The following is a 26,695-nucleotide window of genomic DNA, read 5'->3' as shown; positions in this document are numbered from 1 at the left end:
CTAGACGATGTACATTCATTGTCCTTGCTCTTGTTGCGACCCGGTTTCGTGGTTCGTAGGTCGGACTCGTACGTCACTCAGGGGGCCGCTTGCCTACGCCGCCCGGGCCCCTAAGGCATAGTTGCTGCCCTGTGCTGTACCAGGGCGTCGTGCAACGCTGGCTAAGTGGAACCACGCCGTCGACCGTATCTATAACCGAGAGGTGCCTGTTGGTGAGGAGATGAGGTCGGTAGGCTGAAGGAAACTAGAAACGGGTGTATTTTACGCATTTACACAACTGGCTTCAGATATGGGCGCACATTCCATGTCGGAGCGCATTACATGCCTGATCACAGCATGTTTGAGCACACACGCCAGTACTTTCTCGCTGCACCAAACATGTCCACTTTTGAAACAGTCTCGTCCCTATAGTTCCCTACAGAAGGGAACTCGATGACCTTGTTGTGGCCAATCAGAGGGATCGCACTGCTCTCAGAACTCTGCCCATGGTCGTCGCACCACCTTGCTGGACTCCGCCTCTGATGCCCGACCTTCGAAGCAAGGACGAAGCAATCTGGAAACAGGGGTTCACGCTCCTCCCACGAAAGTCGTCGACACTGGTTCCTTGCTCTCCGTGACGGTCAGCTTGTCAGGGTCGTGAGACTGGCCTTCGCGGTCGTTACCGCTTCCACGGAGGGCGACGGTTGTTGTCACCTCGAAATGAGCTTCTTTGTTTTCGCGTCACAGTCGGTGTCGGGCCCCGTCGCCGTCTAGGCGGGGGCTGATAAACGGGCTGCCTCGTGAAAAGCCCCATGGAATGCGCATTTCTGTTTTGGGATGCAGTAATCTATGTGCAGCACATGTTAACGGGCACAAACTGACACGAAGCTCAAACCACCAAATAGTTTTTTATCCAATCAAACGCCATATTTACCTGAGCATAACGATACATAATGCTACTGTGTGATAGAGTGGGGAATAAAACCAACAGGTCCTCTCAGTTCGGCTCCTAGCTTACACTTTTGCTCCCTATATTTTCGTTAATACTATATGAGTATGCGTGCAACAAGTTCGTGCGTATACTTTTGGTGCCAGTGAGCGTGACTGAAGGTGAGCTGACGCACCTGTCTTTTTGTAGCTGCACACGCCATTGGACAAGACTGCAGAGATGCCCGTGCAGGATTCTTCGAGCGGTAACCTGGAGGAAGATGTGTGTTTCTTCAGGCACCGTATCGTAGCCGTGTGGGACACAACGCTGGAATCATGGCAAGGAAAACACTATGGCCAGGCATTTATACGACTTGCACTCTTTACGCTGCATGAATTCTGGATTAATGATATGGAATTTTGTATTCATTGCGTCTCGCGCAAATGTGCTACGGTATGACACACGCGGCGATCATATCAAAGATATTGTTGGCGTTGACAAGGTAAAGAAAAAAAAATAGATTCCGGCCTAAAGGTTAGAGCTTCTAGAGGCTTTGTTCAAGGTGCTGTGTTCAAGATGGACCGAGGTTCTATCCTACCATCGTGCACGTAATTAAATTTTCTTAAAGTATGTGCTATTCAAGTCACTACCTTTGATTACACTTTCTCCGGAATTAGCCCAGCTTTGATTATACCCTCTCCGGTATCGGCTCAATTTACTCGGCCAGCCAGCCATCCACGCAAAGTGATGTACAGAACTAAGAAACCTTCACTTTAAAATGCGACGAAGCAGTCTCTTTGTATCTGCTGTGCAGAAACCAACAAATTGTAGTTTCGCCCATGCATAATGTGAAACAGTGACGCGATAGCTGGTGCAATAGCTTGCGCTGTTTCGCGAGGTGTCTGCTGGAGTAAACATTCGCCGATGTACGCAAGCAACCTACTTTTGAGAAGAAGACAAAGCCCGAAGAGTCGTCTTTGTTAGAAATATTGATAAGCTGGAATTTAGATTTCACTTGTTATCTAACTCTTCCGATTCATTGCCGATCATCCCCAGTGGGTATGAGTCATGCATACAGGCAAGCCAACCAACCAACTTCTTTAGGGTAGGATAAGAGGAGGTAGAAAAATTAAAGGGGCACTTAGTTATCCCTACGTGGATGAATGCGAAAGCATCGCGGCCAAGTCAGCAGAAGCGCGGTGACGTCGTCCGGTGGCGCCACTGGTGGAGTCACGTGACTCGAGCGGCCACGTCAGCAAGAGCGCCCCGACGTGACCAACAGTGTTCGTCATAAGGTGCGCACAACGCAAGGTCGTTGGTTCGAGTGCTTTAATTAACACCGAAGGTCATTGGCTCGTGTGTCTTAATTAACTATTGCTTAATTAACTGTGTCTTCATTAACTTCGCCTTAATTAACACCAAATGTCGTGGTTTCGACTCCCATAAATGGCCGTGGGTTCGTAGCCTTTTCGGACCATACATCACACTAAATATTTTTCACCCTCCAGGGTGTTAAGAGGGGTGTTTTTCGTATTTACACCCACATATACACCCTTATAGCACCTCTATTGCTCAACACACCCTATCATAAGGGTGTATACCATACATAAGGTGTGAAGTTGCTCAAAGAAGGGTGTTAAATCGACAACTGAAGGGTGTTGAACACAAGGATGCATGCAAAATCTGGGCATAAAAACGCGCATACGTCCGCGCATTGAGCAATATGTGATGCGGAAGACTACAACTGGCACTCCTTTGGCAGACGTGCATGAGTGATGTGAATGCTTGTGCCTCGCCGTCGCACGACCAATATGTGAGCGCCCTTATCGAGCCACGATCTCGCTGAAACCTTACACTGCGATCTCGCATGGCCGCCTCGTTCGGACGCAGTGGGTAATTTGATCGCACCTCTAGAAGAGCGCCTATTGGCTCGCTCACGGTCACGATTTGTGCGCTGCACCCACAGTGATGCGGCCCAGACAGCGTCCAAAAAAGAAAGGCTCGGCACGAAACGTATACGTTTCGTGCCGAGCCTTTCTTTTTTGGACGCTGGGAGCTGCGAGCTGGTGAGCTGGAACTCCCAGCTCACCGCTAAAGCCACAACGAAGGGGCAGCAAGCAGGCGGCCACGCGAGCAAGCAAACCTGTGAGAATAAATGGATAGCAGGAGCAAATTTTTAATAGTTCGTCCGTGTTCGGCGCAGCGCGGTTTACGCGGTTGCGCCCTGCCGAATGAAAAGCGACCGGAAGTGACGCGACGACGCTATACCGTTGCTTAGACAACGCGACGCGCCGCAGGGTGGGAAGGCGGAAACTGCTTCATTACTTCATTGCCTCTATTTTGCCTTTGTTCGCGCCTCGAGCTCTGCGAAATAGTTTGAAACGTGAGATTGGTTTTGTGCTGGGTGTAATCTGAGATGTGGCCCGTGTGTCGTGTATTAACCGTGCCCAACCTCAACGCAAAGCCTTGTTACACGCCGGAAGATGGATCCACGGAGGCTGATACGAACTGTTGCAACGTGCCCGGTGTCGGCGGTCGGTAGTTCTGTCAGCAAGGAATGTTTCAGGCAAGTGCCCGTTTATTCGGGGTTTGTTTATTTGATTACGTTTTATTGTTGGCTGTAGAAGTATCTCACTATCATTCCATAGTAGAATGTACTAGTGTAAGCGCAAAATAAGTTGCGCTCGTAGTACGGCAAGGCGACTACCTCGACTGTGCGCCTGCATAGTTCCGCATAGTTTCTGAGCGCTTGAACTTTCAGAAATATGGTGCTCTTGCGAGTTCAGCGTGGCTTGTAACACGGTCGTTCGCGCTTGAATGAAATCTGGTCGACCATTTTTTTTTTTTTTTTGTATCGCGTAGTAAAAGAAGTGACGACTGGCTTCGCATTTCGAAAGTACTGGCGCGGTCGCGTACTGCTGCTGCTGCTTGCCGGACACCACCCGCCGTGGTTGCTCAGTGGCTATGGTGCTGAGCTGCTGAGCACGAGGTCGCGGTACAGTAGCCACTGTAGTCGCGGTATCGAATCCCGGCCACGGCGGCCGCATTAACAATGGGGACGAAATGCGAAAACACCCGTGTACTTAGATTTAGGTGCACGTTAAAGAACCCCAGGTGGTCTAAATTTCCGGAGTCCCCCCACTACGACATGCCTCATAATCAGATCGTGGTTTTGGCACGTAAAAATCCCATAATGAATGCTTTTTTGCCGGACACCTTCAGCGTGTTTTGGGCTAGCTTTCTGTGTGCGTGCGTGCCTGCGTGTTTTGCGAGCGCTTTGTATGCGTGTGCGCGCGGCGTGCCTACGTGTTTTATAAGCGCATTGCGTGTCTCTGTGTCCGCGCGTGTTTGCGGCTCGCGCGTTGTGTGCACGTGCGTGAGGGATTTTTGAGCGCTGTGTGTGCGGGCGCGCGCGTCTTTATGCGGATTTGCGTGTGCGTGCACGTCAGTGGCGCACCGCCGGGGGGGGGGGAGGGGGGCTTTTGGAGGTTGTAACCCCCCCCCCCCCCTTTGTTTCAACGCTTTGCTTTCCTTGCGCTTTTGAGTACTGCTACTGAGATGTAAGACGCGCAATCGTCTGCACACTCGCAAACTTGTGCAAAAATGGCATTTTTTGACAATTTCCCGTGAACAAGTTGAAATTAGTGCTGTTTAGATGGTATTGGCAAACTGTCAACCCCCCCCCCCCCCTTTCCCCTGGCAGAGATCCTGGGTGCGCTACTGGTGCACGTGTTTGCGTATGTGGGTGTCTGCGTGGTGCAAGCACGTGCTTGATTGTGTTTATAAGTGTGGGTGTGCGCGCTTGTGTGTCTGCGTGTTAGTGAGCGCGTATATGCGTGCGAGTGCGCTTTGTGTGTGCGCGTGTGTATTGCATGCGGTCGGTAGTTTTACACGCAATAAACCTCATCAATATTGGTGCAGCGGCTGTCCCATGCCCTGAAAACCAATTCTGGTTTCGAGCCATCCCGGAAGACTTCAATAGGAGGCGCCGTTTCTCGGGAGGACCAGTGGGAAAGCGTCAGGTGTAAGTTACCGCCTTTTTCCGTCCTCTGACCTGATGAAACCACTTCCTTGATTGTTATTGTGAAACGAACGTTTTATCAACAGCATAAATAAATGAATCAGAAATCCGCTAGTGTGTTTCACGATTACACTAATTTCGATTGTAAAACTTTGGTTTTCCCATTATCCCGCAATTCCGTTGAGGTATAGACAACTGCTTATGGAGGCGGCGGCGGGCGAAAGGCAAAAACGCCCGTGTCCCGCGCATTACGGGACACTTTAAAAAGCCCCTGGTAGTCAAAATTAATCCGGAGTCTCCCACTACCGCGTGCCTCATAATCAACTCGTTGTTTTGCACGTCAAACCCCACAATTCAAGTAGGCAACTGCTTAAATTGCGAATGGCTGTTTTTTTTGGGGATGTCCCCCGTATATACCAAGTGGTCTCAGGAGCTTTTAACAATTTGAAAATAATATGAAGCATGAAGTCCTAAGCATTAGGTCTCTCTGGGTGGTTTGCATGCCCTTCCAGAATCGTCCACTATAGCCATATTACAATTCGTAAAAAGTTTAATTTACAGGGCATACCCTGGCTCTCGACGATGGGAGTGATCTGGAGGTTTATAAACGATTGAGAAGGTGTCATTTAGTCACATTACGGTTTATATGCTTTAGCAGTAGGGGTGTCAAAGTGTAAAAAAAAAGCGTATGTGCGTGAAGTGGCGAAGTGTTGGAAGCGAGTCATGTGGTAAAGGTATATATATAAATACAGGGTGTCCCAGCTATCATGAAGCACGATTTAAAAAAAAGAGGAACGGCGTTACGCGAAGCAAACCTAGTGGGTATTGTTTCCAGTGCAGTGGAGTAGCCGCCAGTATTTGTTGTTGTTGAGATTTAATTAGCTAATTGTAATTAATTATCTAACTCAAGAAGTACTGCCCTAATTATCAAAGTGTCAGTGAGAAAATTGCAGAGCAACATGACAACCTCCCGATACAGCTTACAGCTTTCTGTTGCTCAGGGCGTGCCTCATAATTGTGTTTTTCCGAGCGTGAAAGGATATATATATATATATATATATATATATATATATATATATATATATATATAATATAGTGAGCGCTAACTGTGCAGTAAATGCTGGCCAATCAGGGAAGTCGCGCTCATGGTTGAAAAACCGAGTTTGGGCGACCTGCCTCAAGGTAGAAGGCAACGTTGCGGAGCTTGTTTGACTCGTTCCAATGGTTGCAAGCGCTCACCCTGTCGTATTGGTCAAGCCAGTCTTCCACGTCTTCGCCGCGAAGGCCAGAAAAAACCTGAGGGTCGTGTTGCGGTGCGGTGACGGACCAAATAAGCCCAGCTGGCGGAGCTGAGGTGGTCGCAGCAGTGGAAGCGGTGGTTTGTGCCATGACTGTTGTTGGCGAGCACCACCGTCGATGAGAGCGGAGCTACAGGGGTGACCGGTAGAGCAAGAGGACGGGGATATCAACGCACGCTCCACCACTTGTGAGACGACGCCCGGGACGAAGTGCTCCTGTGGACACCTGTTCGAGTGCCAGGGCTCTGTGAAAAATTTGTTCACAGGTATCGCGGCCCATATACCGTGCTTGAAAGAACATCTGCCGTGAACTATCGCGTAGCTCCTGCTACCTCGGTTACTGACCGCCGTTGCCGCAGCACTGAAATTGTTCACGTCTCTCGCTTGAAGCCGTATCTTCGGCGTTCCGACCGTTTCTGACTCGCTGCCTTACCGGCCGCTTTTGTGAGGGGGGGGGGGGGGGGAGTTAGTGTGAGCGCTAACTGTGCAGTTCATCATCGTATTCATGTGTATATACCCATCCTCATAATCATCATCATTTTGTCGGGTTGTGTTCGTGGGCTGTCTTGTGCTGTGTGACAATACAAGAGCTCTGCCTTCGTCTCGGGCGTCGTCTCACAATATATATATATATATATATATATATATATATATATATATATATATAGTGTGTGTGTGAGAGAGAGAGAGAGAGAGAGACATAGCTCCTCGAAAAGACAGGACTTCTGTCAAGTGACCTGCTGAACAACACATTGCAATGTGGTGAACGTGGTTTAAGTATATAATGGATTTGAGACCCGAAAGAGTTGCGACGCTATGCTAACATATTTTTCTCGCATTTACCCCTAAATCGCCACTGAATTTTCTAACTCACTATAGTGCTGTGTGGTCAGAATTGGCAAGGAAACACAATAATCAGATTTGATTCGCACCAGTTATAGTCAGAATAGTAGTGCAAGTCACTAGTGTGAACGAGTACAGATTTGCAATGTGGCACTAAGATTTATCATGTCATTGAACTTAAGAAACCTTGCAACTACTTTCATAGCTGGTAATAAACTTAGAGATCAGTATAAGAATTATTAAACTATGCAAATCACACTGGCACAGCACTGGCAACAGTGTGAGAAGGAAAGCATACACGTGTGTGCACGGAAATTTCAATGCAAAGAACTTTACTACAGCGTCCGAGGCATGAGGCTCGTTCTTTTTTCTCTTGCAAACAAAATGAGCCTTATTGCCACTAATCCTGTCTCTTGTTCTGATGCCATTTCTTTATGTGGAACTGAAAAATACATTTCTCGGAGGTCATCGAGGTGACAGCAGCAGTCTCACAATGCCCAGCCTTTGCGCTCTCCATCAGAAAGCCATCAGGGGCAAACCACTTATGTTTGCCTTCAGACAAGTGGTTGATGTCATGTTCAACGCTGTTGTGAAGACAACATTGTAAGCAGATATAGGCGTGCAGCCTAATATAATGAGCCATTTTCGTTTTAATACTATGACGCTGCTTTGGTGACCTTAGGTTTATATGCGCAGTTGTGCGCTGTTTTTAGATATTGCCGATGGTACAGCGCACATTGCGGGTATTTTTTATTTATTTACACAAAACTGAGACCTTGCACAAGTCCAAGCTGGGTGTGTACATAAGAATTTGACTCCTTTTCACTGTGGTATGACTGCTGATCCAAAGTTACACTTGCAATTTCATGTTGGCCTTTCATAATGAGAATTTTCTTTTGTGCAAGGATATTCACAGATTGGCGCATAGCAGCGTCATATTCTCTATTGTGCATTCAGTGCTAATTTCACATCACCCTATGCCTACCAATTTATTTGTGGGAAAGGAATAATTGTTTACCCTCTGCAGTGAACGTCTTATTTATTCATTGCATCAAACTCCTGCACCTTTAATTCTCATATAATTCTGACATCCTTAGAATTTGAGGTGTTCTAATTGGTTTGAATAAAGTATCAAAATCAAAATGCTCCTGATTGCAATCTAGACTGCAAGGGAATTCAAGAAACTGCAAGAAGCCACCTCCCGTGGTAGTTAAATAAGTATTTTCAGTTTTCAGTTGTAACTATTTAACACAATTGTGTTGCAAATAACAGGTATATCATTGTCGCTGAGCGTAAGCTTTCGTATTTTGCATCGTGTTGGTCTGTCTCCTGCTTGTTGTGGGACAAGTCTTGAAAAACGAGCGTTTCATAACTTTGAACATACACAAAATTTTGGTTGGGGCTAAACAGTTTTCATACATCTTGAAATTATTGAACGCACCACATTACAGGACAACACACACAAAAAAAAGAAAAAGTTTCATAGGATGACTTTTCGTCTAGATGCAATGCTTTCGTACATTCTCCAGGTGGAAAATGTACATTTAAGAGAGAGTAACCTTAAATCAAAGTGTTGGGGCAGGAAGCCGGCATTGTCTCATGCATGTAGTGACAACACAGGTTAAGAAATGGTTGTGGCATTGCGGTCCAGTAAATAGGTAAGCACTTATATAAAATCCCCCAGAGTGAGGGGGAAACATGCAAGATATGTTGTGGGGTAAAGATGGTGGTTTTAGGAGAGAGCATGAAATTTCAGGCTCTAGTTGAGCAGCTACAATATGAAGGACAGCGTAAATAGTGGGATGCCTACATAAACTGAGTAGGAAGGACGTCACTGTTTAGAGCATGAAGTAGAAATTTGAAGCATGAGGAAAGATTGTTAGTTTAAAGAAGGCAACAGTACTTGTCAGCGTATTGCGAAGCTAACACATTGGAACAACGGAGGTGTGCTCTGAGGAAAATAGCTAACAGAACCTGCTAAATTTCCCAGACAAATGTGCCGAAACACTGATCTTTACTCAATCAGTAAGGAAATACACAATAATAAATAAACAAATGTAAGTATACAGAAACGGCGTTATAAACGGCAGTGGAGAGCTGAAGATTGTTGGGCTGGATATAAGTATTGCAGGGCAGGTGAGAAAGCAGGTGGGAGTTTCTTCATTTTCATCTGTAGTGCACTCTTTCTGTACAGTAGTGCTCTTCGTCTCCTTGTGTATAAACTTTGCGTTAAAAATTATTTTCTCATGCCCTGAGCATAGCAGTCTTATTGTGTCTTGTCCCATGAAGTCTTCGGCTGCAGTGCTTCGGAAGTGTAATGCAAAAGCTATATTGCAGATTCATGTCAGTTTTATAGTGAGGGCACATTCATGCTCCTGGAGAAAGAACCATTGTTGCGAGAAGTCGTTGGTAGCGTCTTTACATTTATGCTCTTATTTTTTTCATGGGGAAAAGGCTACTGTAAAATATGTTTGCAGCTATGTTGCCATTTAGTATTCACAATAACTTAGTGGTCTAGTGATCGCGGTAATTGCGATTTCTAAATTTGAAAACTAGCAATTTCCCCTACCTTTCATTTGTCATGCGCAGTTACCTAAGCTGTGGCTTGTGTTCGGTCACAATAATTAGGACTGTTGCTTTCAGAATCTTGTTGCCTTATCAACAATGTTCCCGCAATGTTCAGGATCATAATGAATTGTACAGAGTGAACTCTCATGTTTATGTTATTTTGCTAATGCAGGAAGCAAGATTCCAGCATAGCCATGCGCTGCACACTCAGACAATGGAGTCCCTGTTCCTCGTGGTTAACCGTGAATAGTATTCGCGCTTTTATGAAAGTCAAAGGTGATTTGCTGCATAAATTAACATGTTTGCAGCTCAAACGTACACACATTATTTCTAATTTTGAAACAACGAATATACCCTGTTAAATATTATTCTACTGTTTGATGCAATCATTTCTTGCTGGAGAATATTAAGTGTGATGTTGAACTTGTACTTATTGATGACTGGCTATTGCATGACTGCCTGTGTTTAATAAAATGTGAACTCACGCATTTGAAGCTTCATTCAGTAACCAGAGTATTGTATGGCTGATTTAATAAACATTGTTTGCTCATTTATGTACTCAGATGCTACAAGCCATAATCTTGCATTACCGCACCAACTACAAATAATTTAAAAATTGGCAATGTATTTTAACTCGCTTCATCCACCTGTTGTAGCCAGCAGAGTACATTAATGAACAATGGTTTTTTGTTTTTATAGGGTCCCCATTGATACTTCTCTTTCCACCTAAACAGTAGTAAATGTGGAATATTTCGGCTTTTGTTTTGCAGTAGAAAACGAGCGCCTTTTCAAGCGACAGATTTTATAACAGACCATGTAGTGCCTTCAAATTACAAACATTTAAGGAAACTAGAATTGTTATTGAAAAATCTGCTACACACCACTTTTAGCCCAGAGAAGTCTCCCTATTCTCGTAAGAAAAAAAAATAGGTGCAAAAAATTCAGAAGTTCATAACAATAATCGCGCAAACCTTATTTAAAGCAAGTTCATGTGTGGAAAATATTGTTTCAGTCTATCAAAAATATTGGCGAGTCAAGCTTTACATCGAATTTCCAAATGAACTTTTGAGAATGCTTTGCTATGACATTGGTGTACAAAATAACAGGTGTGCTTCTTGTAATGTGCTTGCTCTACATTTCATGTACTTCCCTAATTGACCTTTGCCATATAACATTTTTTTCAAGGCCATCGAAACTTGAATTTGTACTTGCAATTTAATGCTAAAAATGCATTCCTTTAAGTGGCACAATACACTTCAAGTCAAACTCGGGCTCTTTCAGTGTTAACATATAGTTTCTCGTTATATAAGGACAGATTTGATGAGTTCTTGTAGTTGAAAATAATAATTTTGTAGGAAGTGTACATTTCACATTTACAAATGTTTTTGGTGATTATTGCACACGTTTAGGTTGTTGTTATTTATGTATATCGTGTACTCTGTATTCTAGCATGGAATAAATATATTATTTCCTTGAAAATGCAGTATCTTATATCTTGCCGGTATGTATTACATATTATACGGATCTAGAAATCGTAATAAGCATTGCTATAGACATAAACGATCAGAAGTATAGAATTTACTAGGTTGCATTTGTGCAATGAAGACAGGTTTGACGCTGAATTACACATATTTATTGTGATCCACACGTATAAATGTTATGTATGCCTATCGAAGCTTCAAGTTCGGCTATCAGATGCCGTGTTTGGTAGCTGAACTTGAACACATTCGAGAGTTACGTATGGATCGCTCTAAATAGCCGTAAATCATAGCGTCTACAGCCGATCCAGCCTTCCATGCAATGTAAAAATAAAAGAGTGTACACCCTTCCAACACTTATGCATATGAGTGTTAACGTGGAATAGCACACTTACACCCTGAGTTTATTTTTGCTGAACTCTTCCTCTAGGGTGCTATAATCGCACCCCAACTGTAGGGTGTAGGTAACAGCACCCTTATGGTGTCCATCTGGCGACAAACTGATTTACACCCTTAAGGGTGTTAAAATGTTCAGACGCCAAAGCCGGATTTTTCTCCTGATGAGCCATATAATGCTTTCGCATTAAAAATTTGTGCATGTCCACTTACTCGCCTCAGAGGATTGCCACTTCTACAAATAAATACAACTCGGACTTCTTTCTTTTCTCAAAAAGAGATTGCTCGCGCTCATATGGTAATGTTTACTCCAGCCGACACCGCCTTGGATATTGCAAGACTTCTTGCGTATAATATTGCCCCATACATGGCATCACTGCTTCGCATTATGGGCGAAACTACCATTTGTTTCTTCATTAACTTCTCTCAAAGCATTTTGCAATTCCTGCGACGGTTGCCCGAGGACACTAGCTAAGATCGGCAGTCATGAAAAGGATTACGAGAGTGCGCCCATAATATCTATCGCTGTTAAGTAAAAGAGGTCATACTGTGCTTTATGAACTAAAGTGCAAGACCGTTGAAAAAAATGCACGCATTGCCTTTGATTCGCACAATCCATGAGCGACGTAGCTCCAACTTTCTCTCCAGTGATATTAATTTTAAATTCGATCTTCACATGTATCTTGCTGTCCCTATAGTCTCTGCTTGAGCGAAATGGTGAACACACTCCATCTGGCAGTGATAATCGAAGTAGCGATGAACGAGTAGATGAGCTGACAGCGTGTCACTCATCCATTCAGCTATCGCCCAAAGGCTGGATGTCCGCAATAGGTGCCTTAGTTTGTAAGCATACAGTGATACTAAATTTGTCGACATGCATATATAGTTCACTGGTCACTGTTGAGTCTATACTGTATGAAAGGTGTTCACCCTTGTGGGTTTATCGTGTCTACAAACTATAATCGTCATCTGTCAATGACGCCTGTCTTGCGATACGTTTCGGAGTGACCTCGTGCCTTGCATGTCTTTCGATCAACGCTGCACGCCCAGTGCTTTCATGCTCCCGCAAGATCGAGATGCGCGTATAAGCTCGACATGGAATTCTTGACAGGAAAGTAGAATGCGCGGAGTTTTAAAGAAAGTAAATGCAAGCAAGAACAGGTGACAATTATTGTTTGAGGCCAACTTAATCCCCTAAGGGTGAAAGCTTTTCAGAGTGTAGACTTATGGGACATTGTCAAAAAGTATATTAGGAACTCGCAAGGCACAGGCTGAGCTCGGCTCACTCAAAGCAGGAGGGACTGGATATCTCTGGGAAAGGTTTCTGTCCTAAGGTGGAGATAACTCGGCTGGTGATTATCATTACGATGAAGCACAAACTAACACGGATACTTCAAATAAAGCTAGCATGGAAAACTTCTTGGGCAATGCAGGCAAATGCAGTATAAAAAGTCGCGCTGGAAAATGAACAAGCAGGTACAAGTATAGTTGACCCTGATTGGGGCTTGCTGACACGGTAACACACAGGACGCTTATAATCAATCGCAAGAAGCTAATTTAAGTGACTAGGGGAGGCAGTCAACGACATCCATGTTGGTTATTAACAGTCGTCATAAAACGGATGGTTGCTGGAGCCAACTTTTCGACAAGAAGGCTCTTCTTTTTGTACCAGGCCGTTGGCAAGTACTGTTACTGAAACCTTGGTTCCAGTCATGAGAGGTCTCTGGTTTGACCATTGTTAATCACTTCAAGACCACATTTGCATGCGATAGTCTGCCTTGTTTGCAATTCGTCTTGGTGGACTCTATAAATTGATTCAAAGCGTGATTAGACAGAGCGAGCAACAGTTATGAGAAACAGCTATGTTCTCGGTAACATATCACAGAATGATGTCTTTTTATAGCTGTCACCCGTTCGCTGTCGGCGCGAAGTCGATCGACGGGGTATGTAAGCAGGTTGGTCAGTCCGTACTCAAGCGAACACAGTGAAAGTGTCAGAGTCGGGAGTAAACAAAAAAAAAAAAACAAGGTATTTATCGACTGAGAGCGATACACAACTTACGAAAATAAAATAAAAAAATGACAAGAAAACTAACACACGAACTTAATATAGCTCGATGATGACAGAGAAATATGACGAGCAATTAACAGTGGACATAAAAATGAAACAGGGCACGGATCAAATATACTAGAATACACTTATAGTACACTAAAACAAAGTTCAAAAGAAACCAAAGTTCAAAAGACCGGGCAGCAGCAGCGTGACCGGGCAGCAGCAGCAAGTCCATAAACCGTGAAGTCGGCGCGCAAAGCTTTCCCGAAGAATGCCGGCGAACCGATCTTGTTGAGGTGGACGCGATTGCTGGGCTGGGTTTTCCGGGAATCTAGATCTGACGACTTCCCTCAAGCAGGTTGAGCTAACTTGATGCGAAATACCGTGACCTTCGTTGCAGACGTTGGTTTGTCGTCTCGTACGTCAACGAGTTACTCGGAGTTCTGACGTGGCTAGGCGCCCCAGGCGATACTGGACGGCACTCCTCAGCAGATTACAGGTTCAGCTTCTAGACTCATTAGCAGGGCCTAAAACCTGTGCTTAAATAGCCTCTCCTTTCCCTAGTTCCTTAGGTCGGGGAACGGCAGGTATATATGCGTGACAGTTCACCTAATTATCTCATGACTCCTCCCAAAAGTCTTGGCCGCGCCCCTTTTAATCAGGGGCGAAGGAATGAATGATCCCCCCCCCCCCCCCCCCCGCTGTCGGAGGTCGCGCCCGCACACTGCACCACACAGACACACACGCACACACTTGGGTCCGTTGACAAGCACAGAAGCAACAGCGGCCGCCTGCCATACAGCGCCCGTTCTTCGGTGTGTCGCTGTCTGGAAACTATGCCGTACCGTGAGACCACGACGTTTTTGGCGCCCGTTAATCGGCGTGTCGATGACTCAAAAATATGCCGCTCCGTGACAATAGCACATTTTCATACCGCTCTTTGTACGCTCCGCTCAAAGCAGAAAAAAATAAGCACCATGTAACTTTAAAAATGTTTGATTAAACTATTATACTTAAGAGATTGTTTAACAACAACGCAAGCTTCTTTTTGAAATAGAAGTCTCAGTAGTGTGACGCAAGCAGGCCATGTGATCTTTCCTTGCCCTTTTTGGTTTCCATGCTAGCCTGGAGTATTATAGTCGTGGCGGATGCTGTGCTAGTACAAGTCAAATTTACTTTGGTAGTCTTAATACGTATACACTACACCGTTTGTGTGCGCCTAGATAATTCGACTATCCACGGCATTCAACAAACACCAAAAAATTAGCAGTGGCTTAGCTCGGCTATGCCAGGACATACGTAGCGTTCGGCCACATCGTTCAGAACCGGTAGACTTGGTGGCATTGGCGGGTAACGATACCCATTGGTAACGCTAAAGAGTGGAATCTTCTGCTTAACGAGAAAGTTCTTGCACGTTGTACAAACCTGCGCCACGGTGTCACCCCACTCAGGCTCAACTTTTCACGCATGGCACTACTTACCGGCGTCAAGTCTTTCATGTGCCACAGTCTTTCACACACGTCGCACACATATCCAAACGGATTGTTTACTAAGTCCGTCTCGAAGGTCCGAGTCGCACTGGCGCTTTCGCTAAGTTTCACCGTATAGTCAGTCAATCGGCGAGCCTTGACGTCATCGATGGCGTCTTGGTGTTGCTGCTGCTGAGATGGTCGGGCACGTCGCTCAGCCTCCTGGCGACGCGGCTTCGCTAGACGTTCCTCCCTTTGCTCCGGTGTGTCCGCAGCACGTTTAGCCTTCTTCTGTTCGTTCTTCCTACGCCCAACCGCTAATTACCAGGCAACTACTTCGGGATCCGATAAGTTAAGCTGCTCCACTCTTCTGCGCCGCTGAGCAGCAATTTAGCTCTCCTTCTCCATGGCTATACCACACTAGCAAGAGAGAGAGAATATACATCTTTATTAAGAGATTATTTTAAGAGTTGTGTTCGGGGTGGTCTCCCCTTTCCAGGAAACCATAGGCTTTTGCCGCTTCCACGGCCCTCGCTACCAGCTGGCGCTGGCTCGCGAGGGTGGAGCTGGCAAGCGCACTCTCCCAAAGCTCAAGTGTGTGGTATGGATTGGGTGATTCTCAAAGCGGTGATTCAGTACAGCCCCCTACCATGTTGTAGAGGGTGCCCTGTGCTCTACAAAAGTGGTCCACACTAGCAAACGCCCAGCGCAAACGTCGGGCAAACGCCCGGCGCGCCAGCTGTGCGCCGTGTGACGTCACTGCTCCTCGCGCATGCGCAGCATGGCTCTTCAGGAGCCATGCGAAACTGCTCAACCTCGGCCAGTGTAGCTCACGCTACAAAAAGATGGCTATGTACCACTTGCATACTCTTGGAAAGACATGTTAGACGCAAGCTTATGCTCTTTTCATTTATGTCAAGTTGGTAAAAGGGTGCGTCAAAAACAAGGATGAAAGAAAAAAAGAATACTACAGGGGAAGAAAAGACACTTGCAGAAGCAACAGAGGCAGGCGTAAACGCAACTCAAGATATGCAACAGCACTGCTTAATATCATTCGAATTTCTCATTCAGTTCATGTTCCGAAGGGGAAGTTAAGCGCACACGCCGTCTAAGCACACCTGAAACAAAGAAAGCAAAGACAGTGCGCGTTACAAACAGGCAAAAAACAAATTAGATTTTGGTTTACTGAAAGCAATAACTGTGCGTTTATTTTCCGCGTATGTGCCCTTTCTTTTTGGAAGTTATATAGCCGCCATTTATGCGCCCAGTTAAAAAAACATTTCGGGGTTCCTCATACTACGAAGCATAGGTGGCGTTCCACTTGGTGTCTATACAGGTGTTCATTTTTAAGTTTTACGGAATTTTTAGAAATCGCCTGTGGCAGGTAGTATTTTTAAGTTTTACGGAATTTTTAGAAATCGCCTGTGTCAGGTAGCATAATTCTTATCATTGAGCTGGGTTATTCGATGAGGCGGACATTATCAGCACGATAAATCGAAACACATATTCAACTAAATAACAAAAAATCACTAATTAACTTCTTAGTTAATTACTTTACGACACATATTGCAAATTAATAATTGTAGCTGGTGAGCTTGTCAGGCGTATCCACTTGGAATAAATTTCCAGAATGAGACCAGTTTCGAGGTGTGCGCAATCAAACCTGCCGTAAAAATGCACTGTTGTTCCACTTAATTTTTTACCATAATGCTGTTTTATACATTGAAGCACAAAAGTAACTGGAAAGCCCATGTATTTTGTCCCAAACTTTGGGAAACATCTCGAAACTGGTGTCATCCTGGAAATTCATTTCAAGTGATGCGTCTTGCAAACTCACCAGCTGCAATTCGTAAATTACAATAGTATGCGCCGTAAAGTAATTAACTAAGAAGTTCATCAGTCAATATTTGTTAATTAGTTGAATATGTGTTTCGATTTGTCGTGCTACTAATGTCCGCCTCTTCGAATGACCCAGCTCAACGATAAGAATTATGCTACCTGCCACAGGCGATTTATAAAAATTCCGTAAAGCTTAATTTTGAACAACCAGTATATGTGACTCGTTAGTTTTATTGCGATAGCAATTATATGAGCACTCCCGGCGCATTTTTTCTTCATTGTCACCGTCGCCGTGAGGTTCCGTATAAAGTCCAAGGAATATAACACCGTTGCCGGGCGCCGTATGCTGTATGTGCGAGTGAAAGCGTGCGAGGGTGAGCCGACGATCGCGGCTCAATTTCGCGCGCGCAAGGGAGGAAATCTGTTGTTTATCTTGATCATTGTCTACATCATGTTCAGTCATTATGCTCAATTCCTATAAGCAGCATATTGAGCGACCACTGATTGCAGGGCATGCCACTTCCTCAAGTGCCACATGAGTCGCGCATCGGTATACGCTGAGGCATCGTGACAAGTATGCGCAGTGTTTCCTTCACTGTGCTCGACTCGTTGTGCGTTCTTCACTCGTCTCGTTTTCTATGGGCCTGCGCTTCACCACTCTCGGCGTTTCCGAACGCACTGCCCGCTGCTCGGAACTCTCGACCACTCGATGCTTGATGGCTACCAAACACCGGAGGATCTATTCGTAGAACTACATGATAAGCACATAACCACAGCATGTAAACCTCAGTATGCCAAATACACAGGCCCAGAGCCCAAGAACCCTAACCTTAGTGGGGAAATTACACTTGAGCTCAAGCAAGCGATAGCTGAGATAAAATCCAATAAAACTCCCGGGCCCGATGGAAGAAGTCGCCGAAGGGAGCGGCCGCATCTCACGTCGGCTCCGTTTTCCAAAGAGTTTCGCAGTGATTATCAGTCATTCACTCCATGAATTTAACACCAGCGTACGCAGGAAGTCACCAAGATTCTACTGGCACCATATTCAAGGTGGGAAACGACTTCCTTCCGAATTAGAGAGGTTTTGACCCGCGCCCGACCGGCACCACGCTAACCCTTACCGGAGTAGTCCGCACGCTGGACGTCACCAGCCACCCGAGGGGTCACAATGATGCAAGTCCAAGTGAACGGGGAGGACATCTCCCCCGAAGAGTTTCTTGAGGGCAACGGTTGGTGCACCATCAGATACAAGACCCAATCTAACCGCGAGACCGCGCAGAGCAACACCCTGAACGGAGCCCACTCCCACACCGGCGAGGGAGAGAGAGAGACAGTAAACTTTAATGGGAAAAGGCAAAAAAAAGAGAAGGAAAATGTGGGTGGAGCCCCTAGTCCAGGGCCCCACTGGCTTGAGCGGCTCGCTGGGCTTGGTCCAGGAGAGCCAGATGACTGTCCTGTTCGTCGTCCGCAAGCCATGCCTCCCACTGCCTTAGAAAGTGTTGTTTAGTAAATTTGTGTGTGTTCGCTTGTGGGGGTCTTCTGGCGCATATGAGTGTGATGTGTGCCAATGTAGGCTTTTCGCCACACCACGGACATTTGTCTGTGTACGCTTCGCCATGTATTTGTCTTAGCTTGTGTAGATTAGGATAAGTGTTTGTTTATAGTCGGCGCCAGTCCGTCGCTTGCCGTCTGGTCAATTTTGGATGGGGCCTGCCGAACTCCCGTCTTTCCTCTCTTTGTTGTTCCAAGATATCTCTCGCAGTCGTTGGAAAGTCCCTACGTGGCTGGTCCGCCGCTCGGATATTTAGTACTCGAGCTATTCGGTCCACCCTCGTATTTCCCTCCATGCCTTCGTGTGCCGGGCACCACGTGAGGCTGTGAAAATTACATAGCTTGTTGCCTATGATCCTAATCACCGCCCGGGGTACCGCCCCTGACAGGAAGAGGCGACACGCCGCCTGTGAGTCGGTGATGACAGCCGCGGATGTCCCTCTGCATTCGGCGTCCTTCAAAGCTAAAGCTACCGCGGTCGCCTCAGCCGTTGCCGTGCATGCGGTTTTTACTGATGCCCCTACTACCCGTTCCTGACACGTGGCGACTGCGATGTGTATGCCACATCCAGAGTAACTTGCGTCCGTGTAGTAGACGTCCGGCTTGCCTTCGAAACTCCCTCGCAATGCTCGCACCCGAGCCTCTCGTCTTCCCCCGTGGTACTTCGGGCTCATATTTTTTGGGATTGGTGCTACGCATATACGTGCCCGAATTTCCCTATCGAGAAGTGATGTATCGTCTGCGCTATAAAACGGACGAGGTGCATACCCCAGTCTGTTTAGAACAGTTCTCCCTTGTTTGGTTTTGCCTAACCTCTCTCTCTGAGACAGAAAAACGGCCGCTGCGTGCTCTTCGAAGGTGTTGTACACCCCTAGCTTCTCCATTCGTTCCGTGCTGGTGCTCTGAGGGAGCCCAAGGGCAGCCTTATATGCTCGTCGTATTATAATGTCCAACTGTTTAATCTCTTGTGCCGGTGGTGTTAAGTACGGGATGCTATACGTGACTCGACTGATGACAAAAGCGTGCACTAGTCTAATTGTCTCGTCCTCCGAAAAGCCTTCTCTACTGCGCGTGACCCTGCGGATCATTTTCGCCACATTCATCACCGTGCCCTTCAGCAACCGTATCGCATGCTCCGCGTTGGCTTTCGGTTGAATCCATATCCCCAGAATTTTTAGGGTTTGCACTTCACGGACTTCCTGTCCGTTCAGAGTGAGTTCTATACTCGGCCGGTTAGCCCGCCTGGAATATCTTGCACCAGGGGCGTAGCCAGAAATTTTTTTCGGAGGGGAGGGGGGGCAAGCTTCTGCTTTCCTCTACGTCACATGATCGATAATAAATATCGGTCGTTTAAGCAGGCTCTATACATGTATATCAAAGACATGGGACCGCCCCCCCCCCCTCCCTCGCGTGTGCGTGTGCTTGTGAAGAAATTAAGTAAGAGGTAAAGTAAGCTCAGTAAATACAGTAAGTACGACATGTACAGTGGGCGTTTGGAGCAACGGTCTCTCATCGCGCCACTGAATGGACCAGTCTTCGAAAACGCATCATTGAGACGACCCGTGCGATCGAAGCGTAGATGGCGTCGTCCTCGTCGGGGCGAAGTGCGTTTCAAAAGTCAAGGACAGCTATACGCGTGAAAATGCACGTGTGACCAGGCTATACCTACGCCCATAGCAAGAGCTTGTTCTCTGCGTCTTTGCGCTAGAAAACTTAAACACGCGCAAAAACGCGTAAGGAGGAGGAGGAAATAACTTTAATGAGTCCTGAGGAACCCCTCCCCACCCAGTCTTTGTTTAGTGGTCGGTAGGAGTCGCGGGCCGCACCCACACACTAAACATTTTAACACCCTTAAGGGTGTAAATCAGTTTGTCGCCAGACGGACACCCTAAGGGTGCTGTTTCCTACACCCTACAGTTGGGGTGCTATTATAGCACCCTAGAGGAAGGGTGTCCAGCTAAAATTATGAAGGGTGTTAGGGTGTTAGTCCTCATTAACACCCATTTTCATAGGTGTTGAAAGGGTGTACACCCTTTATTTCTACAGTATAGGGAAGGCAGGCTCAGCTGTACATACCTTGAATTATGACTATATAGAGCGATCCAGGCATAACTCGTGTGTGCCAGAAGGTTCAAGTTCAGCTACCAAGCACGGCGTCCAATAGCCAAGCTTGAAGTTTCGATAGGCATACACAACATTTATACGTGTGCATGACAATAAATATTAGTAATTCAGGGCAAAACCTGTCTTCACTGCACAAATGCAACCTAGCAAACTATAACTTCTGAGCGTGTATATCTACATCAATGGTGATTACGCTTTACATATCCATATAAAATGTAATACGAACCAGCAACACATATACGATAGTGCATTTTCAAGGAAAATAAATATATTTATTCCATGCTAGAATACATAACTACATAATACATACGTAACAACCTAAAATGTGCAATCACCAAATACATTTGTAAGTACATGAAAATTTACATTTCCTACAAAAATGTTTTTTAATATAACTCATCAAATCTGTCCTATATACAGGGTGTTTCAGTTACCTTGGGACAAACTTTAAGAATATGCAAATGCTCCGTAGGTGGACAGAACCAAAGTAATATTGTTTGCCGTCGCTTGGGGATACTCAGACAATTTTTTGTACTCCGCCTAATTAGACTTAATTATTTATTCAACTTCTCAACTATTATAATTAGATGACAAGTGTCAATTAGAAGATTGTATAGAGCAACATGAGAAACTCCCGATACTGCTTTCTGTTGCTCAATACGTGCAACACAAAAGTGTTTTTCCGAGCGTGAAAGATGCCCGCGAATACGCATAAAGTGCCTCGAGCGGCCAGTCGGACGAAAATTTTGCGTATATTCACGGGCTTCTTTCACGCTCGGAAAAACCATTTTATGTTCCACGTATTGAGCAACAGAAAGCTGTATTGGGAGTTTCTCATGTTGCTCTACAATTTACTCATTCACACTTTTCATCTAATTATAATAATTGAAAAGTTGAATAAATAATTAGGTCTAATTATCTAACTAGGCCGAGTACAAAAAATAGTCTGAGTATCTCCAAGCGACGGCGAACAACATTACCTTGGTTCTGTCCAGCTACGTAGCATTTGCATTTATTTATTGTTTAGCTTAAGTTAACTGAAACAACCTGTATATATGGTAACCCTAAAACAGCCTGTTTGGTGCCACTTAAAGGAATAAATTTTCAATATTAAATTTCAGGTACAAAAATTCTAGTTTTGGTGGCTTTGAAAAAAATATATATATTGCAAAGGTCAATTAGGGAAGTACATGAAATGCAGAGCAAGCACACAAACACACCCTGTTATTTTGTACACCAATGTCATGGCAAATCATTGTGAAAAGCTGATTTGGAAAGTGGATATAAAGCTTGACTGGCGCACATTTTTATATACTGAAACACCGTATGTTTCACACATGAACTTGCTTTAAATAAGGTTTGATCCAGGAGCATCAAGATGAATTTTCGCTCCTCAACAAGATTCCTTGAGCAAGAAAATTTTTTTCCCACCTAAATGATTTTTTTAAATGTAAATAGAGTTCTCTGAGCTAAAAATGCTGTGTAGCAGATTTTCCAATTACAATTCTGGTTTCCTTAAATTTTGTAATGCGAAGACAATCCATGGTCTGTTATAAAATATGTTGCTTGAAATTGTTTTTTTGTCTACTGCAAGACAGCCTAAATATGCCAGATTTATTACTGTTTAGGTGCGAAGCGCCGTATCAATGGCGGCCTTATAAAAACAAACCACTGTTCATTAAGGTACTCTACTGGCCACATGCGGATGATACATTGCCGATTTCTAAATTATTTGTACTTGGTGCGATAATGGAAGATTAGGGCTTGTACATAAATGAGCAAATAATGTTTATTAAATCAGCCATACTCTGGTTATGAATGAAGCTTCAAATGTGTGAGTTCACATTTTTTAAACACAGGCCATCATGCATCAGCCAGTAATGCATAAATAAATGTTAAACATCATGTTTAATATTTTCCAACAAGAAATTATTGTATCAAACAGTATAAAAGTATTAAACAGCATATATTAGTTGATTCAAATTAGAATAAAGTGTATACATTTGAGCTGCAAAATTCTAATTTATGCAGGAAATCACCTTTAGCTTTCATAAAAGCGAGAATACTGTTCACGGTTAACCACAAGGAACAGGGACTCCATTGTCTGAGCATCTTGACCATAAGTGCAGGAGATGGCTGTGCTGGAATCCTGCTTCCTGCATTAGCAAAATAACAGAATCATGAGTCCATGAATCACAAGTCCGTAATATTTCTTTTAGTGCTCACTTGACTCTACATTTCATTACGATCCTATACACTGCGGGGAATTTGATAAGGCAACAAGCTTCTGAAAACAACACCACTAATTATTGTGACCGAACACAAGGCACAGCTCAATTGGGCAAAAGTTCCAGTTTTCAAATTTAGAAACCGCGATCACTAAGTCATCGTGAATACAAAATCGCATAGAAGCAAAAATGAATATACAGTAGCCTTTTCACTATGGAAAATAAAAGCATAAAATGTAAACTCTACCAACGACATCTCTTAGCAATGGGCATTTCTCCAGGAGCATGGATGTGACCGCAATATAAAACTCACAATATAAAATCTGCAATGTAGTTGTGCATTACACTTCAGAAGCACTGCAGCAGAAGACTTCATGGGAGAAGACACAATAAGACTGCTGTGCTCAAGGCATGAGAATTGTTTTGAATGCAACATTTATACACTCCGAGACGAAGAGCACTATTGTACAGAGAGAGTGCACAACAGACGAAAATGACGAAACCCCCAACTGCACTCTCACCTGCCCTGCATTACAGTAGCAAAGCAGTACTTGCATCTAGCTCAACAATGTCCAACTCTCCACTGCAGTCTATAAGGCCTTTTCTGTATACGTAGTTATTTTTATTTATTGTTGTATATTTCTTTACTGACTGAGTAAGAATCAGTGTTTCAGCACATTTCCCTGGAAAATATAGAACGTCCTGCCAACTATTTCTTGCCCTTGTTAGCTAGGCAATACGCTGACAAGTACTATTCCCTTATTTATACTTACAATCCTTCCTGATGCTCCGAATTTCTACTTCGTGCTCTGAACAGTGACGTATGTCCTTCTACTCAGTTTATGTTGGCTTCCTACAATTTACGTGGTCCTTCATATTGTAGCTGCTCAACTAGAGCCAAAAATTTCCTGCTGTCTCCTAAAAGCACCATCTTTATTGGACCACATATCCTACGTTTCCCCCTCACTGTGGGGGAGTTTATGTAAGTGCTGACCTATTTACTAGACCGCAGTGCCACAACTATTTCTCATCCTGTGTTGCCACTACATGCATGAGTCACAATGGCTGCAAATTGGCTCCCTCCCCCACCCTCTCCGATTCCAGGTCACTCTCTTTCCTAAATGTACATTTTGCCACCTGGAGAATATCCAAAAGCATTGCATCCTCATGAAAAGTGCTCCTGTTAATCTTTTTTTTTCTCTTCTCCTGTAACAACTGTGTTAAATCAAACATGCTTGCGAATTTCATGAGCAGCTCAGTGAACGAAATAGGCACATGCTTTGCTGAAAAGAGGCTTTCAACTACCATAAGAAGCCACGGTTTCTTGCAATTTCTTCAATTCCCTTGCAGTCTTGATAGCAATCTAGCACATTTTGATTTTGATACTGTTTTCAAAACAATAACAGCCGAAATTTTGAGGTTGTGATAACTATGTGATAATTAAAGGTAGAGGAGTTTGACGCAATGAGCAAATAAGAATCGCATTGCAGAGGGTAAACAAATACTCTTTTCCCGCAAATAAATTGGTAGGAGGAGGGTAACTTGAAATGAGCACTGAATGCACAATACAGAATATGATGCTGAAATGCCCCAATCTCTGAATATCCTTGCACAAAAGAAAAACTTCATTATGAAAGGAAATGATGAAATTGCAAGTATATACTTCATAGTCGTCATATCTGCAATGTGCACTGTGCCATCGGCAATATCTAAAAACTGCATACACACAACTGCACAAAATATGAACCTAAGGCTACCAAAGGAGCCTCACAGTATTAAATGGAAACTTGTTTCAGAATATTCGACTACACGCCTATATCTACTTACAATGTTGTCTTGTCTGAAGGCAAACATAAGTGGCTTGCCCCTGATGGGTTTCTGATGGAGAGCACAAAGGCTGCGAATTGTGAGGCTGTCATCTGGATGACCTGCAAGAAATGACATTTTTAGTTCCACATAAACAAATGCTACCAGAACGAGAGACAAGATCACTGGCAATAAAGGTGATTTTGGTTGGCAAGAGAAAAATCAAATTATGGACTCGGTACAGCTTACTGAGAAAAAAAAAGCCTCATACCACAGATGTTGCTGTGAAAGTTCATTGCATTGAAATTTCCACACACAAATATGTTTGCCTGCTCATACACTGTTGCCAGTGCTGTGCCAGCGGTATTTATATTGCTTAATATTTCTTTTAGTGCTCACTAAGTTTATTACCAGCTATGAAAGCGGCTAAGTAGAATGTAATGAGTAATCTTAGTGCCACATTGCAAATATATACTCGCTCACACTAGTGACTTGGGCTACTATGTTGGCTATAAATAGTGTGAATGAAGCAAATTTGATTAATTATTGTTTCCTTGCCTTTTCTGGCCAAACAGCACCAGAGAGTTGTACAATTCAGTGGCAAATCCGTGGTAAATGCAAGAGGAATGCGTTAGAATGTCGCAACTCCTTGCAGGTCTCAAATCCATTATTTAAACCATGTTCACCACATTTGCAAAGTGTTGTTCAACAAGTCACTTTACAGAAGTCCTGCCCTTTCGAGGAGCGAAGTCTTACACACCCACACGCACACCTGCACCACATGACTCGCTTTCAACAATTTACACACACACATACGCTTTTTTTTTACACTTTGACACTCCTACTGAGAAAGCATTAAAAAATTTATTGGACTCACTGCAACCTTCTCAATTAAACCTACAGATCAATCAAACACATTCTCGAGTCCGAGGGCATGCCTTATAATTCCATTTTTACGAATTATAATTGGGCTATAGAGAACAATTTTCGAAGGGCATGAGAACCACCCCAGAGAGACCTAAATCTTAGCACTTCATATCTTCAGTAAAAGCTGCTTAAACCAATTGCTATATGCGGAATATCGCAAATAACCAGCTATTCACAATTTAAGCAGTTGTCTCCTTGAATTCGGGAGTGTTACGTGTCAAAACGACAATTTGATTAAGGGGCACGGGATAGCGGGTGACTCTGGATTGATTCTGACCCCTAGGGGCTTTTCAACGTGTCCCCAATGCACGAGACACGGGCGTTTTTGCATTTGTAGGCAAAACATTTTTTGTGCGGGCGAAAAGGGCGGCAACATTTCGCCCGCCGCCGCCCCATAAGCAGTTGCCTACTTCAAGGAAATGTGGGCTAACCCAAGGTACACGTTTCACGATCGAAATTAGTGTAATCGTGAAACACACTTTCCGGATTTCTGATTCATGTATTTATGCTGTTGATGAAACGCTTATTTCACAATAACAATCAAGGAAGTGGATTCATCAGGGTAGAGGAGGGAAAAAGGAGGAAACTTACACCTTCCACTGGTCCTCCGGCGCCTCCATATATTCCAGAGTGGCTCGAAACCAAACTCGGTTTTCAGGGCGGGGACAGCCGCTGCACCAATTTTGAAGAGGTTTATTGCATGTAAAACTACCGACTTTATTCAATACACACACACACACACACAAGCACGCGCGCCCCCGCAAAAAATTCACAAAACATGTACGCGCACGCACATACATAGCACTCACAAAACACGCACGCACGAACGCACGCACGCGCAAGCACATAGAGTACCGCATACAAGCACGCGCACTCGCAAAGCGCTCACAAAACACGTACGCGCGCGCGCACGCACACACGCAAAGTACTCACAAAACACGCATGAACGCACGCACGCGCAAGCACATAGAGACGCACATACAAGCACGCGCGCACAAGCAAAACGCTCGCAAAGCAGCAACGCGCGCGCGCGCACGCACACATGCAAAGCACTCACACAACAGGCACGCGCGCACATACAAAGCGCTCACAAAACACGTACGAACGCACGCACGCGCAAGCACATAGAGACCCGCATACAAGCACTCGCGCGCGCGCACGCACACATACAGAACACTCAAAAAACAT

At 44.7% G+C, this 26,695-nt stretch overlaps 2 long non-coding RNA genes across 2 annotated transcripts; one reads left to right on the top strand and one right to left on the bottom strand.

The window, feature by feature from the left end:
* The first annotated feature begins 4,856 nt into the window (after window positions 1–4,856).
* LOC119432950 (uncharacterized) lies at window positions 4,857–11,048 on the top strand. The gene is made up of 3 exons (XR_007464354.1): window positions 4,857–4,931; window positions 7,534–7,672; window positions 9,810–11,048. It is a non-coding gene; the product is annotated as an uncharacterized LOC119432950 (long non-coding RNA).
* A 9,786-nt stretch (window positions 11,049–20,834) lies between these two features.
* On the bottom strand, window positions 20,835–26,183 carry LOC125941468 (uncharacterized). Its single transcript, XR_007464350.1, has 3 exons — window positions 26,099–26,183; window positions 24,602–24,702; window positions 20,835–22,702 (listed from the first exon to the last, which is right to left on the bottom strand). It is a non-coding gene; the product is annotated as an uncharacterized LOC125941468 (long non-coding RNA).
* Between the last annotated feature and the right edge of the window lie 512 nt (window positions 26,184–26,695).

Source organism: Dermacentor silvarum, chromosome 11, assembly GCF_013339745.2.
Source record: "Dermacentor silvarum isolate Dsil-2018 chromosome 11, BIME_Dsil_1.4, whole genome shotgun sequence".
NCBI classification, from domain to species: domain Eukaryota; kingdom Metazoa; phylum Arthropoda; class Arachnida; order Ixodida; family Ixodidae; genus Dermacentor; species Dermacentor silvarum.
The sequence above is the reverse complement of the archived record's forward strand: the minus strand, read 5'-3'. Positions and strand labels throughout refer to the sequence as shown.